The sequence below is a fragment of the Neofelis nebulosa genome, chromosome 15 (assembly GCF_028018385.1).
Source record: "Neofelis nebulosa isolate mNeoNeb1 chromosome 15, mNeoNeb1.pri, whole genome shotgun sequence".
Taxonomy (NCBI): domain Eukaryota; kingdom Metazoa; phylum Chordata; class Mammalia; order Carnivora; family Felidae; genus Neofelis; species Neofelis nebulosa.
Window position 1 is genome coordinate 63,155,987 of NC_080796.1, and position 18,260 is coordinate 63,174,246.

The 18,260-nt window shown below is 42.2% G+C and overlaps 1 long non-coding RNA gene across 1 annotated transcript; it reads right to left on the reverse strand.

Annotated features, from left to right (window-relative positions):
• Positions 1-1,522: 1,522 nt before the first annotated feature.
• LOC131495423 (uncharacterized) lies at positions 1,523-12,323 on the reverse strand. The gene is made up of 3 exons (XR_009253938.1): positions 12,205-12,323; positions 12,039-12,093; positions 1,523-3,412 (listed from the first exon to the last, which is right to left on the reverse strand). It is a non-coding gene; the product is annotated as an uncharacterized LOC131495423 (long non-coding RNA).
• Between the last annotated feature and the right edge of the window lie 5,937 nt (positions 12,324-18,260).

Consider the following 18,260-nt stretch of genomic DNA (forward strand, 5'->3'; position numbering starts at 1 on the left):
AAAGGACTTAGGCACAGTGCCTGAAACATAGTAAATGCTCACCCAATGTTAGCAACTGTGTTCTATTGTTAATAAAAAAGACAAATTTCTTTGAGCTGCTTTGATTTAAGAAGACAATACCTTTTCCAGACATCTCTACCCCGGGGCTAGCTATATTAGTATTCTGTCCTGATGGGAAGGAAGAAACATCATTGGCAGTGAACCCCCAGTATAGAAACAGGATGGATATGAGGTAAGCTGAAATGTGACCCCCTGCCAGCTTTTTGAAATGCAGATTCATCAATCTCTTTGATGTCCCTAGCCACTTGCAATGAACATCTTTCAGCATATTATTTGCTTTCTTAACCACATCACTTTTTCACTGAGTTCAACATTCCTGTAGGATTCAGAGGATCTTGGTACATTCTTCCAAAATGAATTCAGAAGGTAAGTCAAAGAGAAGGGGAAACATCTTTGAACAGGACTCTGGGTTCAGCCTGGGGGCGGGAGGAGGTGGGGACAGGGGGTGCTCTGTGACTCAAAGGGCTAACAGTAAACTCAGCCTCAGGCTTTCCATGTGCCAGTCGTCTCTGCCAGTGGCCTGATGACTAATCACTGCCAAGTAACCCCCCCAGTGCCGCCGCCTAAGTAAATTCAGATGATGGCACCGAGGGCCTCCTGAAGGGACAGGCGAGGAAACACACAAGGAGACAGAGGGCCTCCTCAGGACAGTGGGAAGCAAAGGAGGCATCAATATCTCTCCCATTCAAAGGGACCCACGTTAATAATAGAATATTTTCTCTTTAAAGCGAAGCCCATTAACTTATGCATTTTCAAATATGTCAACAAAACCCAGATGCAAACATCACTCGTCGGCCGCCCCATCAATACCTGTCTCTAACACAACACCGCCAGCTGCGTGTATGTCTCTGTCCGTGTGTCTGTCTGTTTCCTTAGACCGGAAGCTCTTCGAAGACAGGAACTGGCTCTTATTCACTTTGTATCCCAGGAGGGTAAGAATGTACATCGAATGCCATCCAATGGGCTTACTTAACTATCTTAAGTCTCTCTCTTATGGAAAAGCATGCTCCATGGCAGAGGCCAGAAAGCCAACAAGAAACGAGTTCATTTGCAGATTCTCCTAGAGTCAAGGTCCCCTCTTGAAACGGCCTCCCAATCCACCTCGCCCCAGCAAGCTTTGAAAACCACCGTGTCGGGAGGTACAGCCATGCTCTTGCTGGCCAGCCCCAACTCCAATGCACCTGGCTCCTCTGTGGCAGCCAGGGTCTCTGTTTTCAGGCTGGAGCTACGTGGTGTTGGCCTAGATTTCTGGCCTCCAGAGCCTTCTATTTTGTAAGCACTTCATTTCTTGTGTTAAACAGCTTTCTGGTGAAATTAGTTCAGTGGTTTCTGTCATCTGCAACCGAACTCTGATTTGGTGTTCATCAAATGTTTGCGGAACGAATGCACTGAGGAAACACTGGTTTTGCATTTTATTTATTTATTTATTTGAGAGAGAGAGAGAGAGAGAGAGAGAGAGAGACAGAGCACAGGTGGGGGAGAGGCGGAGGGAGAGGGAGACACAGACTCCGAAGCAGGCTCCAGGATCCGAGCTGTCAGCACAGAGCCCGACTTGGGGCTTGAACTCACAAACTCTGAGATCATGACCCGAGCCGAAGCCGGATGCCCAACCGACTGAGCCACCCGGGCGTCCCAGGAAACACTGGTTTTAAATCAGTTGCTCACACCTGGGCCCCTGAAATCACCCGTTTTTTTCTCAAAGTGGATGACTCATTAACAAGTTTTAAAAAATTTCCAGACATGCCTCTATTAGAATTCTAAAATGCAGTGTAAAGGGAAAAAAAAAATACTGCAAAATACCACTCAGAGAGGCATGCTGTTTGTTTGTTTGTTTTTTTGTTTGTTTAGGTCTGACCATTATCTAGAAAACCCATAAGGGGCTTATTCTTGTCACTCAGTTCTAATTAAAACGGGGTGCTACTGTATTTTATAAATGACCGCAGAACTTCAGGTGATAAAAGGTTAGTATTCAAGTTTTACATTCTAAAATAAATGGTTTGTGCGAAGTTGGGGAACTGTCCAGAATTATTAGAGAAGCAGCTCCTTCGATCCTCAGATTTGGGTCCGAGGCTTGACCTCCGAGAACATATGTTGAAGATGTTGTTTATCCTTGTGAATCCCATAAAAGGCCTTCAGAACCCTTGAGCTTCCCAGGATAAACTGGAGGCTTGGCCCAGTAGACACCAGCCTAAGCTCTCGGAGGCACGGCTTCCCTTCTACCTGTGTGGATGGGAAAGAAGCAAGGTGCTCTCCTCTGAATTTCTTCGGTGCAAGAGCAGCAGTTGGACTGCTTGAGCTAACACTTTTGTGAGAAATTATCTTCTTGTAACTGAAGTGTCCTGGCTGAGGCTTATGCCTCTCACCCTGTCTGAAAAAAGTGTCCTCTCCTTCAGCAGGGCTGGTTTTTTCAACTCTCGAGGCCGACTTATCAGCCCTGTCCCAGTTTAGCCGAGGATTAACTTGGCTTGCCAGATGTTTCTGTGATGGATCGATGTGCTGACTGAGGAGAAGGGCTGAAGTCTAAGAGGGTATTTGGAAGAGAGCTGATTGCCTTACAAGAGCGGGGAGGATTAACGAGCCCTTTCTACAATCATGAAATTATCAGTGGTGCTTTTAGGACATCCACTCTGTTGTAACCGAATGTGATACGGTACTAGAATAAACAATTAAGCAGAGTGCTCAGCCTGAAGTAATGGTCCAGCTTGTCTGGATACCATGTCCCATTGTCTTGGGAGAAAGCATTCCCTCCTTCTTACTTTCAATCATCGCTACAAGAGATATTTAGTGAGCGCCTATTATGTGCCAGGCTCTACATGGTAAGCATTGGATATTCCTCGGTGAACAAAAGACTCACAGCCATTGCCAACAGGGTGATTACAACCAAGTGGGGTGAAGCAGACAATGAACAAAATAAACAAATATATGTAACATTACAAACCCTGGGCAGTGCCTACAGGGAAAGAAGAGGTTCCTTGGGGAGGGAAGAATGGAGGCGGGGGTACATTTACCACTGCTGTTCTAGGTGAGAGTGTCACTGTCATCTGGCTGTCGAGAGACAGCAGTGGTGGAAAGGGGAGAGATGAGGGCTTGTGCTATTATTGGATGAAGCTAGAAGAGGAGATGTAGAATGGTTCATGGGCCTGCGACACGATCCTTCTTGATGCAAGAAAGAAAAACTCCAACCAAACGTATCTTAAACAGTAAGGGAGTTTAACAATCAAGGTACGAGGCGATTCCGAGAGTGGTCCAGCGACTCAGTGATGTCATTGAGGACCCAAGAGCTTGCCATCTTCTTGCCCCCACATTCACCATGTTAGACCTTTCTACTTCAATGGCTTTTTGAGATCTTTTCCTAAATAAAGACAAGAGAAAATAAAGTTAGATAGCTATGAGGTAAAATTCAGCACTAGATTATTTACCAAAAAATTATTAGCCTTAGTTGAACTTACGTCTATTTCATGAGTTTGGTTTACAGTGTTATCTTCTTAACGATCAATGATACTTCCTACATTCGTTCAAAGTACTATCACACTATCACACAGCTCTGCTCAAGTATTGCTGAGCCAGAACGCGATACTGCGGGGAGAACTGCCACAGCCCTCATCTGCCCCGTTCCATGCTGCCCCCAATACCATATGTCGCCGGGAACCCCACACACAGCTGCACGGACATATTAGCCCACACATCCAAACTCCAGCCACAGGTTATATTAAGAGTGGCCTGTGGTCACAGCTGTGCCTTGAGGTGCTCATGCCAATGGTGCAAACTTCTCTTGAAAGAAGAGATGGGGAGGGGCGCCTGGGTGGCTCAGTCAGTTGAGTGTCTGACTCTCGATTTCGGCTCAGGTCACGCTTCCAGGGTCGTGGGATTCAAGCCCCACATTGATCTCTGTGCCAAGTGTAGAACCTGCTTAAGGTTCTTTCTCTCCACCTCCTGCCCCTCTCCCCTGCTCATATTCTCTCTCTCTAAAAAAAACTTTTTAAAAAATTAAAGAAGAAGAAGAAGAAGAAGGAGGAGGAGGAGGAGGAGGAGGAGGAGGATGGGGAAGAGAACCACACAGACCCTGGAAGCATGTTGGGCCATTTTGTCCTGGAAATCCGGGGTCCTGGGTACCCAGGGGCAGGGCCACTTTATGTCTTCAGTAAGTCCTGGGCACTCTTGTCTTTATGCTCGTCCTTCTCCCATAAGAAAACAAAAAGGGGCGCCTGGGTGGCTCAGTTGGTTAAGTGTTTGACTTCGGCTCAGGTCATGATCTCACGGTCTGTGGATTCCAGGCCCTCTGTGCTGACAGCTTGGAGCCTGGAGCCTGCTTTGGATTCTGTGTCTGCCTCTTTCTCTGCCTCTCCCCAGCTTGTGCTCCCTCGCTCTCAATAATAAATAAATGAACTTTTAAAAAAATGTTTAAAAAAACCCCAAAACTTAAAAATTATATCTTACAAATTATATCTTATCTCTGTGCATTGACACAGAGACAAATATATCAATATTATATAAAACACATTTTCTTTCTTTTTTAAAAAAATTTTAAAGTTCATTTTGAGAAAGAGAGTGCTGAAGGGGCAGAGAGAGAGGGAGAGAGAGAGAGAATCACAAGTAGGCTCTGTACTATCAACACAGAGGCGGACACGGGGCTCAAACTCACAAACCAGGAGACCATGACCTGAGCCGAAATGGAGAGTTGGATGCTTAACCATCTGAGCCACCCAAGCTCCCCATCTTTTTTTTTTTTTTTTAGATGTTTATTTATTTTTGAGAGAGAGCAGACAGAGTGCAAACAAGGGAAGGACAGAGAGAGAAGGAGACACAGAATCTGAAGCAGGCTCCAGGCTCTGGGCTGTCAGCGCAGAGACCCCCATGGGGCTCAGACTCGTGAACTGCAAGATCATGATGTGAGTCGAAGTGGGGCACTTAACTGACTGAGCCACCCAGGGACGCCTAAAACACATTTTCAACTTAAAAGTTCATTTTTTTCCTTCTTATTTTAAAAGAACTTAAAACGCTTTTGCAGCCCCTAAGCGTGTCATGGGCCCTCAGCACTGTGCCTACAGTGCCAAATGCATAAATCGGCCTGCCTGGTGCCTAGTCTTTAAGGGGTTGGGGGGATATGCTCAGGGTGGACACATCCACTTGGCTTAGAAATTCATTGCCTCGTGGGGAGAGGCATGTCCAGAGCAGAGCTGGATCATCGGACTATGTAAAACTCGGGGCCCACATTTGGTTTCTTCATCCCCAAGCTATGACATTGCTGTTTTATATAATAAACCAGGTTCATTCAGGTAAACGGTGCATTTATATTATTCTAAAGAGCTTTGAGCTGATACCTTTGAATTTGTATGACTAAAGGACCCATTCTAGTGGCACTTCTTCCACAAGACAACAGGTGACCCTGAAAAATGAAACAACTTCTAGGGAGTCAAAACAACAGCTTGCAACTTTTAAGTGGTAGTTTCTTGAGCTTCCATGCATAAATGCTTTGAATGAGCAAAAAAACAAACAAACCCAAACCCCTCAGGGTTCAGTTTGGGGTTGGGAACACTGCTCTACTCTTTTTTTTTTTTTTGATCAATTAGATGCACAGCATTGACCAACAAGGCCTCGAGAACACATGAGCATCTCTGGAGCCCCGTAGTCCATTTCTCACCTCCAGCGGACTCAGGGTAGGCTGAACATTTAGCGTCATCCACGACGCTGGCTGTGGTTTGAGTCTTCTCTCATTCCTTTGAAACGCTCAGTTTTTCTTCCTGGAAAGGCATTGAAATAGTCTTCCCTTGGTTTCTGTGGATTCCAAGTTCCTGGGCCTGTCTCCTCATTGCACTTTTGGAGATGTATGCCAGCCCATGAGTCAGTAAGAGTAAGAGTATCCCAGGGCCAGGTGAGCTCAGGTCAGATCTCTGCCACTATGAGTTTCTGGGACTTTCATCTCTTTCCTCCATCTTTCCAAATCCTATCCATCATCACACATTTAAAGCCTCTTCTTCCTTCTCTGCCCCCATTCCACTCCATCCTTCCTCAATGGATCTCAAATCCACCACCTGGCCTCCCTAACTGTGATCTCCTCTCTCCCCACACTTCCATATCCAGATGGCTGGGAGAGTAGTCTTACCCAGAAAGCGTGATTTGTGCTGGCAGGTCCCTCTTCCAAAATGAAGTTTGGGGAAATATTTCAGTATATACAGATATATATTTCCCCTTGTTCCCTTCATATAGTCTTTTATCTAACCCTTTGTGGTTAGGGTATGTGACTCTGGAGAGTCCCTTCTCTCCCTGCTACAGAAGATACTTTGATTCTTTCGGTCTCAATGAGAAGAAGAAAAAGGATGGGGTCCTCTTAGATAGAGGCCCATTGAAGAGCTTCACGTGTCCTTTATTCCGTGTCAAATACAACGACAAATAATATTTCAATACCACCAGCACAATATCCAGCTCTGACCTGAAAAGATGAGACTTTGATAGTCATACCTCTAGAGCAGACATCCAAGGTAGCCCAAAGCTATGGTTATTCTAAGAAAATGACGTACAGTATCTGACTCTTTTTATTATCTTTCTCATGGCAGAGTTTTGGGAAAGAGGATGGGATTTATAATCTTCGTCCATCAGAAAAGCTTGTAAAACCATTTTTTATTTCCTTTGGGACCTAGTATAAAGTCCTTGTATATTTTGTTCATTCCTCTTATTTAAGATGCAAATAACTTATAGGAAAGGCCTAAGAGAAACCTTTTACTCTCATCTGCCCTGAACCATGAGAAAGGAAAAATGATCACATGGTCCTACGAGGTTATCATCAGGACCTATTTGAGAATGTTCTTGGGGATTCCTACATGCCAGTTATAAAGAGAATTATGACTTTGCGTCTAAATGTCTTTTTTCAAACACATAAACCAGAGGGTAAAATTATTCATATCACCAAAAAATCCTCATAACACCAAAAGATAACAAGGACTCTTTGTATGGCATTTACTCAAGGGTTATTTCCAGATCATTAAATACTCAACAGAAGAAATAAAAAGGGAAATCATCTAAGCCACTGTTGATTAAATATCCACCAGAAATGAAATTATAATGATCAAAGGACATGAGTATGTCAATGCTTATTGTTTAGAGTTTAAATTTTGCAACCTTTATTTCTTTAGACAAAAGGCTAAGCACCGGTAACCCTATGAAGATTTCTGTCATGTAATATTGCCTACCTGACATGTAAGGCTATGAATTTTGCACTTTCGTCTGACTTTGTTTCTCCTCGCTCTCAGACTCCCTCAAACTCTGTTTTACCTCCAAACTCATGTCTGACCCATGGATTGTTCTGCACCCCAGTCCTGCCCACCCTCACTCCACCCTATGGGCTCACTTGACCAACTCCTACTCCTGCAAGACTAGACCAGACAACAGCTGCCCTGTGGGTACTTTTCTGACCTTCTTCAGGTTTACTGGACTCCGCTTCTTTCATATCCTTTATATACCTCCACATAACTTTCACATACCACACAAATAACATGAGAGTGTTATTAATGTCTTCATTAGACCACAACTTACTTGAGGACCAGAGTTGCCTTCCTCGTTTTTGCAACTAGTGCCTATGTCCTCAACACTGTCCTGTTGCATGAATCCCTCGGTTTCAAGTTCTACCTCTTCCATAAGAAGCATCATCATCCATACCAGCCCAGGATGCTCCCTTAATCCCTGCTGTTCTATAACACGTTGACCTCCGCTGCGTTTATCTATATTCTGCTTTGTGAGCATCGCTCTTCAAGGAAACACGCAATACATGGCTCATGTTCTTCAAACATCATGTTAGATATGCCACGATGCTGAGAACAGGATGAACTCTGGTAGGATTAGATCCCACTAACTAGCAGCTATTTAGTAAATGTGTAATGGAACTGCTGTGATCGAAGGAATAGGGAGGTCTGGTGTTATGGACATAATATTGTTTGAATAGTACCCTTGCTGTTGAGAGAAGCATTCCTTTGGGAGCTTATGGTCCAATGGCTTGTGCAGGGCTTTCTGCATTACCTGATTCCACAAATGGGCATGTGATCCATACGTACCAGAGTACCCCACTCTAGGGCATATTGATTGGGTCCAGGGAGAGCATGCGACCCAAGCTGCATCAATCAGAGTTTCACCTGAAACTTTCCTACGGGAGCCAGTCCCGACTATCTTTTCCCCAAGAGAGAAACCATAAGGAAGTGTGAACTGAAGCTGTTATAGCCATATTCCCGATCACAATGGTGAAAGCCATTTGAAATACAAAAACAAGAGACTGACATACAAAGATAAGCACCAAGAGACAGAAAAATAGAGGCCTTAATATAATCATTTGATCACCTAGGCCTTGCTTTGAGCCAGGTCTACTGGATTTTCCATCACATGAGCCAAAAATATCACCCTTTTGCTTAAATTGTGTTGGCTTTCTGTCACATGTGGTTTTCTTTATAGATGTCATCAAGGGGAAGGTAAGAGGAAGCTTGAGTTCAGGGAAGTAGATGTTCTTTTGGAATCTGTTTTTATCACTTTCTAGATTTTTGATCTTTGATATTATAAAGAGTTCTCGGCTGCAGGCAAGGCAATAAAATTCTGGATGGTTGAGTCAAAAGAGGAGTTTGTTAAAAGGATGTTGGAGTAGAAGAGAAAGGTAAAATTATCTCTATTCACAGATGATACGATTTTGGCAAAGTCAAAACAATAAAGAGAAAAGCTACAACAAACACTAAGAGAATTTAATTTTTAAAAAGAAGCTTATAAAATCAACATCTCCTACTGAAGTAATGTACCTAAATAAGGCTCATCAATGGCTGCTGACATCACAGAGACAACCAGGTATTATATAGCTTCATAGAGGTTCACACTCCCCCCTATGAAGTAGGTTGACAAACAAAAATGAATATGATCGAGCCTCTAGATCTAACTAAAACCAACTGACAGAAAATGCATGGGACAAAGGGCAGGATACATGATACCACAGGGATCCAACTAGTAAAGCTTAACTGTCGAAAATGCTACAGGCAAACAACTTGGCCTCCTCACTGCAAATTAAAAAAGAAAGAGTAGGCAAGAGATTGAATTTATACGTTAAAAGACACTGAAAACAATTTGTTTTGATCCTGATTTGAAGATTTTTTTTTAAAGTTTAAAAATTGTGAGATAATCAGAGAACTTTGAATTTAATACTAAGCTGCTGTTCTTATTAAGTGGGATAATGATACTGTAGTCATTTTTAAAATAATATTTACATTTTAGAAATAAAGATCGAAAGTGCTATGGAAGAAATAACGTGAGGTCTGAGGTTTGTTTGAAATAATCCAGGTCACGATCCCACCGTTCATGGGTTCGAGCCCCGCGTCGGGCTCTGTGCTGACAGCTCGGAGCCTGGAGCCTGCTTTGGATTCGGGGTCTCCCTCTCTCTATCTGCCCCTCCCTCCCTCACACTCTGTCTCTCTCTCTCTCTCTCTCTCTCTCTCTCTCTCTCTAAAAATAAATAAACATTTAAATTTTTTTTAATAAATAAATAAAAAGAAAAAGATATTAGAAAGCTAAAAACTTACGATAAGGCCACAGAACAAAGACACAGGATCCAGCTTCTAGGAACAACCCAAAATCAAGTCTCAGAAAAATGTTGGTAAGGAATACCCTGCAGCCACCACCATGCATTGATTTTTCTCCTCTTTTTGTCGAGCCACTGGCAGAGAGAGAGAAAGTCAGAGACACACAGAGAGACAGAGAGAAGAGTCACTTCCAGGAGGAAGAGCTCGCGTCCACTCTTTCCCTTTCAGGAACTTCTGGCACAGATTCCTCTGGTTATTAGAGTTTTGGTCATGGCTTCAAAGGAGGCTGGGGAAATGGGGAAAGTGAACATCTAGTAGCTTCTGTTCCAATAGTAAAAGGGGCTTACCTGCCCCATCTCCATTACTAAGAATTTAGCAGTAAGCAATTCCCAGGGCCCTTGGGTGGTTCAGCTGGTTGAGCAATGGCTGTTGACTTCAGCTCAGGTCATGAGTTCAGGGTTTGTGGGATCTCGTCCCGAGTCAGGCTCTGTGCTGACAGTGTGGGTCCTACTCGGGAGGCTCTCTTTCTCCCTCTCTTTGCCCCTCCCCCTGCTTGCACTCTCTCTGTGTCTCTCAAAATAAATAAACTTAAAAAACAAACAAACAAACAGACAGACAAACAGTGAGCAATTCCCAAAATAATAGAAAGAAAGAAATTCAGACACTGGCCACGAAAATAAATAATGTTTACCTCACCAGGCAAGTAACAATCCCCCTGAGTTTCACCTTCCTTATCGGTCAGATTTTTAAACAACTGCTGTGAGGACCTAAAGGGACGATGTGTCTGTGAAACAGCACAAAAAGTTACTCACCAATCTTTCCTTCCTCCCTCTCTCTCTCCCCTTCCTTCCTTCCTTCCTTCCTTCCTTCCTTCCTTCCTTCCTGTCTTTCTTCAATTGCTACCTCTTTATTTCCTGAGGATAATAGTCTGTTCACTTGAGGGATACAAAATGAATAACTATTTTTGAAATGGTAATGGATTGACTGAATCCATACTTTCATAGGGAAAACAAGGTTGTCTTTCCCCCTTAGCTCTTCTTGTACACCTGGCTTCACAGGAAAAGGAATCAGCATTTAGAAATGCACGTCTGCTTCAGCCACAGGTGAGATATTGAAGCATTCCCACAAGTACCAAATTCTCAACCTTTGATCAGCATGTTGGGAATGTTCATTGTCCAGTAAAGCAATGGGCAGGCTCTCTGACTCAGTGCCCCTCCCTAATGAAAACGCTCCCCAAGGAGAAAACAGCCCTGCGTTTTCAGTAGTCTCCTCAGGTCAGGGGGCCCTTCAGTCTTCACATGCTGTGGGCTGGATTGACTCAGCAATGGTTAGCTGACTTTTAATTCTGTTCTTCCTGCCTGTTCATTCATACCATCGGCCAGAGGGAAGGAGCTCTGTGTCATAAAGGTAACCATGTCTGGGTCGGTCTCTCCCACTGCCAGTCAGTGCGGTCATTTTGGAAGGGGGCTGGAATATCTGACCTCATGACTATAGGAAAGTTTTGTGATTAATGATGATTTTTATCTTTGGACTTCAAAGATTGACTCACGCAGAGAATGAACAATCTATAGGTCAGATATCCTACATCCTAGTCATTTTCTTCCTTCAGTCAGGAATTCAGAGAACTAAACGCCGACCAGCTGTAAAAGACATCTCTCCTGTCGGCAGAAAAGCCTGCTTCCTGGGCCCCTAAGAGGAATTGTTTAAAATAACGCTATGTGACTGTCCCAAGGATTTGTGTTGAAAAATGAGCAGCTAGAAAACTTAACACCTAAATGATCTCTACTTGATTCATAAAGCAAGGCTGTTCTCTTACTTTTTCCTTCTGTGGTTCAGGTGTTTTGCAGCCCCTCTAAAATGTGTGGCTACCTTTTGTTTAATAATTGGTCAAATGTTTATTGAGGGTTTTCTACGTGTAAGAAGCTGTGCAGAGCCACAGGGTTACAAGGATAAAAAGGACAAATCCTTGGCACCAGCACTCAAGGATTTTGATAGCAATAATGTCGATGCTATTAATAACCTCTAATATACCTATCAATCTTTACTTTTCACAGTGCTATTTAGCATATCCGAAGTCATTTTTAATACTTCTTATAATTCAGTGTGATGGCCCTAACTTTTTTCAAAATCAAAGTGGTAAACTTTACATCCGTTCATCCTATCTTCTAGGAGATCATGTGCTTAAGATGCTTAACCCATAAAGCACGATGAATTTAAAACGGCATTTGTATGTTCACACCAGACATGTGTCCCATATTTGTTTTCCATCTTGTTTAGCTAGGAGGATGCCATAACTTAGTGGAAAATTCTCACAGCACCCTCCTGTTTCTCCTTGACCTGGGTTCTGGGACCTGCACAGGTGGAAAGAGCTTGGACTACATACTTCATATGAAGTTTGTAAATCTCAGTCATTCACCAGCCATCAAAAATACTCACCTCACTCCCTCTTTCCACGATCTTCTAAGCGGCCCTCTCGAATTGACTCCCACACCTGCTCATCATATAAAGAACAAAACAAAAGCAAATGTTATTTAAAATCCCTCTTCTTCAACAAGGTCTTCTGTTTTGAAATTGTGAAATGGTCCCTGGTCTGTTCTCTCACCAGCTGTGGTCTTGTATCTCCTCAGGAGAATAGCTGACATCATACAAGGCAAAGCCATTGTGCTTACAGGCACCATAAATATCTCCCCTAAATCCTACATGATAAATTTCCCTCTGATTAGTAAAGCAGATACTGTAATGTGCAAGGGGGAGGGAAGAGGCTTTGATGATGTTAAACTAAGCCTCTGGAGATATCTCATCCCTCCCTCCTGAATTTCATCGTCCAACAACTGGAGTCACGAAAACGATAGAAAATGCAGGCTGGACTATCCACTCCCATTGCCTTCTTTATTTCTTTTTTAAACTGGTTTTCAATTATAGACAACTAAAATTCACTTATACAGAATTAAAAGCAAGTTGAATTTGTTAAAGGTACAAATGGGAGCACGTTTCTTATACAAATCACAGTATGTCTTTTGGACCACAACCTAAACAGAGAGGAAAATCCTTTGAATGTAAAATAAAACAAGGGCTTTCAGTTTTGTATGTGAATTTGAAATTACTTAATCCTTGACTCACGTTCTATTTTATTTTTCATTTCTTGGGAAGACCTGTCCCTATACTGTGACTTTTTTTTTTGTAATAGCAAGCTTCTATTTATAACTATTAGTTGGTCTTTCCACAAAATTAGCTTGCTGGAAGGACTGAGGAGAGGCAGAATATTCTTGGATCAAATGGAACTGGTGAGTATGGAAATCCAAGGATTTGAGAAAGCGTTATCAATTCTTATAGTCTGACTAGTGGAAGACTAGATAATTCTGTATATTTTTCTTGGTCTTCCTAATGTATGTTTATTCAAATGGGAAAAAAATAAGGTAGACTATTACTGGGGGTAAAAGGTGAAAAAAAAGTCATTTTCATGTTTTTTGCTACTTGGACCTTCCTTTGTTGTAGGATATAGTCTTTTGGTTTTGTTTTTGTTTTTTTTTTTAATTTTTTTTTTTGGGGGGTAACGTTTATTTATTTTTGAGACAGAGAGAGACAGAGCGTGAACGGGGGAGGGTCACAGAGAGAGGGAGACACAGAATCTGAAACAGGCTCCAGGCTCTGAGCTGTCAGCACAGAGCCCGACTCGGGGCTCGAACCCACGGACCGTGAGATCATGACCTGAGCTGAAGTCGGACGCCTAACCGACCGAGCCACCCAGGCGCCCCTTGTTTTTATTTTTTTTAAGCAACACCCCTTTATGATCTGCTGAAGAGGGGTGAAATGTAAATAACAAAATAACCAAAAGACACCCACCTAGACCCTCATTCCTCCGCTATGAAGCCTACTTCACGGAGAGCCGAGGAGCATTTGAACAATGGAGAGAAAGCATCTGATCCTGGCAGATTGGTGAAAGATAAAGGGCAGCTTTAGGGCCAGCACAACAAAGAAGCTGAAAACTTCTACTCATTTATCCTGTGGTCTGAGTTATCCATTTCTGCATGTAAGCCAAACCCTGTTACCAGCTCAACTCCTCTTCTCCATACGCCTTCTCCTTCCCCATCACACTTTAAACAGCACATAACAGGGTACTATGCATTTTACTAAAAGCATTTGAATGCGTTCAATCCACACTTTGCTCAGATGAAGGGTTTGGGGGCCGGGGAGTCTTGCCCACTGCCCAGCTGGAGTTTGGTTGGGTTGATTACTTATCATTGTATATTCTCTGCATGCTCTCCATTAACAGCTAGATACTGTTTCCCTTGGCCAAAGGGGCTGAGCTTTATTCATTGACTTAAGTACTCAAAGGTACTGCATGGAACATTTCATGTGTGTTGGCTCTTCATGCACTACTACTGAGGACTGAGGGAAGCAATTATAAGATGCTCCTGCCCAGTCCAACCTCCTTGGAGGAGACAGAATCCCCTGGCGAACGCTGCCACCCTGCTGATTCAACCGTCACTCAGACGGCCATCAGAGGTTACTGGCTTTAGGCTGTAAGTTACAGGAAATCTTTCAGCCTGTACTTGGTTATTTATAGAGGAGTTTATAGGATTCTTCCACAACTCAAAGGAGGAAAATCAAACAAATGTCACCTCCTATTATCGTGGCAACTAAGTTCCACTCTGAAAATAGAAGCTGGAACATTAACCCATTAACTAGTAAACCAATCCACTGACGTATTTAAATTTTAGTAACACTTTTACATTAAAAAAAAAATTCTTTCAAACTTTACCCACTGTAGGGAATTTTTCCTGATTAAGCCCACACCTCTTTGCACAGGACTAATGTTTTAATAATGGACTTCAAAATTAGATTATTTATAATACTTTCCAAACTTCCTGTATTCCTTCCTTTTTTTCTCCTTCCTTCCTTCTTTGCTTCCTTCTTCCTTCCTTCCTTCCATCCTTCTCGTCTCCACTCTTTCCTTTCTATCTTTCACAAATACTAATATAAAACTTACTTTATGCCAGGAACTGTTTTAAGAGTTTTAATCCTCATAACAATCCTAAGGGGAAGGAACCATTATCAATCCCATTTCACGATGAGAAGACTTAATTTATGAGGCATTGTTATTACTGGTATTTTATTTCTTCATTTACGAATTCTTCTTTTCATTTGTTCATTGCTTTGATGGCAATAAAAACCAACCACACAATCCAAGAATTAGGACACAAGCAAGACTCACATCTACCTACGTGATTCTCCTCTATCCCATTACCTGACTGCGTTGCTCTCACATGCTGAATTTTTATGCTTTTATTGTTTCCTTGCTTGTTTGTAAAAATGTATTGCTTAGTTTTAGTAATTTTGAACATTATAAAGAGCACCATGCTGTGGTCACCTGACAACTTGCTGGCACTTGCCATCACATTGTCACATGTAGCTGTAGCTCATTCATTTCCACCGGCCAAATGTATTCCACAATACACTGTAATATATTGATTTGTTTCCCTGTTGATAGTCATTTGTTATCTGCTCTTGCTATTACAAACATGGCTATTATGAATATTTTTTGTGTTTTCTTGCGGTGCACAAAAGTACCAAATACATCTTTGGTATATAGCTGGCAGATTGTTGGGTCACAAAACACGTGGATGTTCAACTTTAAAAGAAAATGCCGAATAGCTTTCCAAAGTGATTACGCAATTTGCAGCAGCAATATTTAGGAAATCTAGTTGGCCCATACCCTCTCCAACTTGGGTATAGTTTCCATTCTTAAGTCTTGCCAATAAATCGAGCATGAAGCGGTAGCTGCTGTAGTCTCGATTTGCTATTCTATATCTTGATTTGCTGGTCTACACTGTGGTAGACAGGGCGAGCATCCTTCCATATGTTTTTAGCTGTATATTTTTGTCCTTCGGTGAATGTCTATTTGTGTATTTTGGTCTTTCATTTTTAATTTTTTTTTTCTATTGAGCTGTTTGTACTTCCCTTAGTGTGTTATAGAAGTTGTTACATATTCTTGTTACTAAACCTTTGCTAGTTATATCATTTGTTAGCAAATGATTTCTCCTAGTTTGTAGCTTGCTTCTTTTTTTTTTACCTTCTTTAAGAATTCTTCTGATGAACAGCATTTCTTAATTTTAATAAAGTCAAAATCATAAATCTTTCCTTTTATGGTTTATATGCTTTGTGCCTGTTTAAGAAATCCTTCCCTACCCCAAGGTCGGAAAGATATCCACCTATATTTTTATACTGAGTGTTTTAAAGTTTGCTTTTGACATTTAAGTCCCTAATCCATCTGGAGTTGATTTTGGGGTATGGTGTAAGGGTGGGATCCAAATTCATTTTTTTCCAAGTGGACAACCAATTTTTCCAGCTCCTTTTATTAAATAATCCCTCTTTTCTCCACTGAAATGCCAGGCCACCTCTGCCCTCATTAAAGCTCCACATATGCATGGATCTATTTCTGGGCTCTCTATTCTATTCCAAAGGTTCATGTGTCTACACCTGCAATGTGGTATTTTAGTAAGAGCACGGGACTTGGAGGCAAAAGATCAGGTCAATTACGACCAAGGGAACTTGAACAGGTCGCCTGACTATTCTGTTCAGTTTTCTTGTTTGTAACACATGATTAACAATTCCTACCAGAAGGATGCTGTGAAGATTGAAGACATACCTGGGGAAATGTTTTGTAACCCATCAAATTCTATAAAATATTCTACATCGTTCTTTGGTTCATAAATGTTCTCAGAGTGTTTCTTTCTCTTTTTCTTTTTCTTTTTTTTTGGCCTTGTAGACATTTTGGGTTGTGAATAACAGAAAACCTGACTTACACTAGCTTTAAAAATAAAACTTAATGGCCCACATAACTTAACTATTCCAGTGGTAGGACTGGTCTTAGGTGATGCTTTAGATAGTGACTCTTGAGAGACTCAGAAACTCCAGAGAAGCATTTTCCCATCTCTCCTCTCTGAATCCTGCAGTTGTCTTCATTCTGAGGCCTATGGTCATAATGCGGCCCTCAGCGGCTTTTGGGGCCCCATATGTCCTTGTTCAACTCTCGCCTTAAGATGGCCTCCCTCTAGGTGGCTCTGAAAAAGAGAGAGGAAATTTCTTCCCCAAACATGGTGGGAAAAGTTCCCTGTCTCAGGTCTCATGGACCTCCCATGGGGCATGTGCTGAGTCCCATCCAGGCACTGAGAGCACAAGAGGAATGTGAGGGTGGGGCCCTTCCCCTCCAGAACAGCAGCCATGTGCAAGGGTTGAAAATCTGGTCACTGTTACTAAAAGAAAGCAGAAATGAATACTTGGGGTGGGACACCCATAGCAAATGGTCATTACATTTTTATTTTAACATTTAAACAAAATAACACATTTACATGGTCACACAGCAGGTAGTGAAGGAGCTGAGAGTGAAAACCAGCAGGGACCGCAGCCTCTCCTCCCAGAGAGAAGGTCTCCCAACTCTGTCTGCACCGGATTCCCCTGGTGACTGCTCTCCTGACTCTAAACCTCTTTGAAAGTTCCATTTCTTTATGAAATGAGCTTTTATACACTCCAATGCATTTATCCTTCCCCATCCTTACTACTCACTCATTTCAAAGTTTGATAGAACTATTATTTTTTTATGTTAATTTATTTCTTTGAGAGGGAGAGAGAGACAGAGCGCAAGCAGAGGAGGGGCAGGGAGAGAGGGAGACACAGAATCCGAAGCAGGCTCCAGGCTCCAGCTGTCAGCGCAGAGCCCAAGAGGGGGCTCAAACCCACCAACCATGAGGTCATGACCTGAGCCAAAGTCGGATGCTTAACTGACTGAGCCACCCAGGCGCCCCAAGAACTATTATAATTTTTAAATATTTTCTTGTTTACCTTTGTGACTTTATACGATATATCTATATTTCTTTTTCCACCAATTTTAAGTAGTATCTCAACTCCCTTCTCTGAAGAACTGTAACCCTCTTCCCTCCCCTCCAGCCCCTTCCCCCTCCCTTCTCCTTCTCTCAGATATATCTTGCCCTTAGCATTGTCAGGATAGTGAACCTTCATATTCTGTCCTTCAACAGTAAATAGGACCTTCCTGCTCTGTATGTATTACAAGTTGAATTTGCAAAACTGTTTCACCACCAGTCCAATTTTGTGCTAGAATAATTTTTATTTTTCTGTGTGGCCAGTTTGACTCAAAGTAGACCCCTAGGCCAATTCAAGTAACACATTCACTTGCAGCAAGGTTACATAGAATCTGTTTTCTTGTATTTTAATTTGTGTACAATTGGGGCCATAACTTCCTACTCCAGATTTCATTTTTCTCAGAGTTTCTAATTATCCTTTTATTTGGTTGTTTTTATCCCTCTATCTATAGTTTCTCTTGCGTGGAGTTCCTTTGATCTTTTCCCCACAGGGGTTCTTTCATGGGTTTCTCTGTCCTTTTACACCAAATGGGGATGTTTTCACGACCTTGTCATGGTGGTCATGGGGGGATCCCCCCCTTCTCTTCTGTCCTGTGCTGGTCTCTCTTTCTCTGAATCCCATATCCTCCATTTCTAGTATTTTTCCTCCTTTTGCTCGACTAAAATCACAACTTCAACTAAACCCTAAAAGTGCATCATTAAAAGGTAAACATCACCCTTCCTTGCCGTCAGAGAATATCTTTATTTTGTTCTCACACTTGATTGATATATTGGCTTA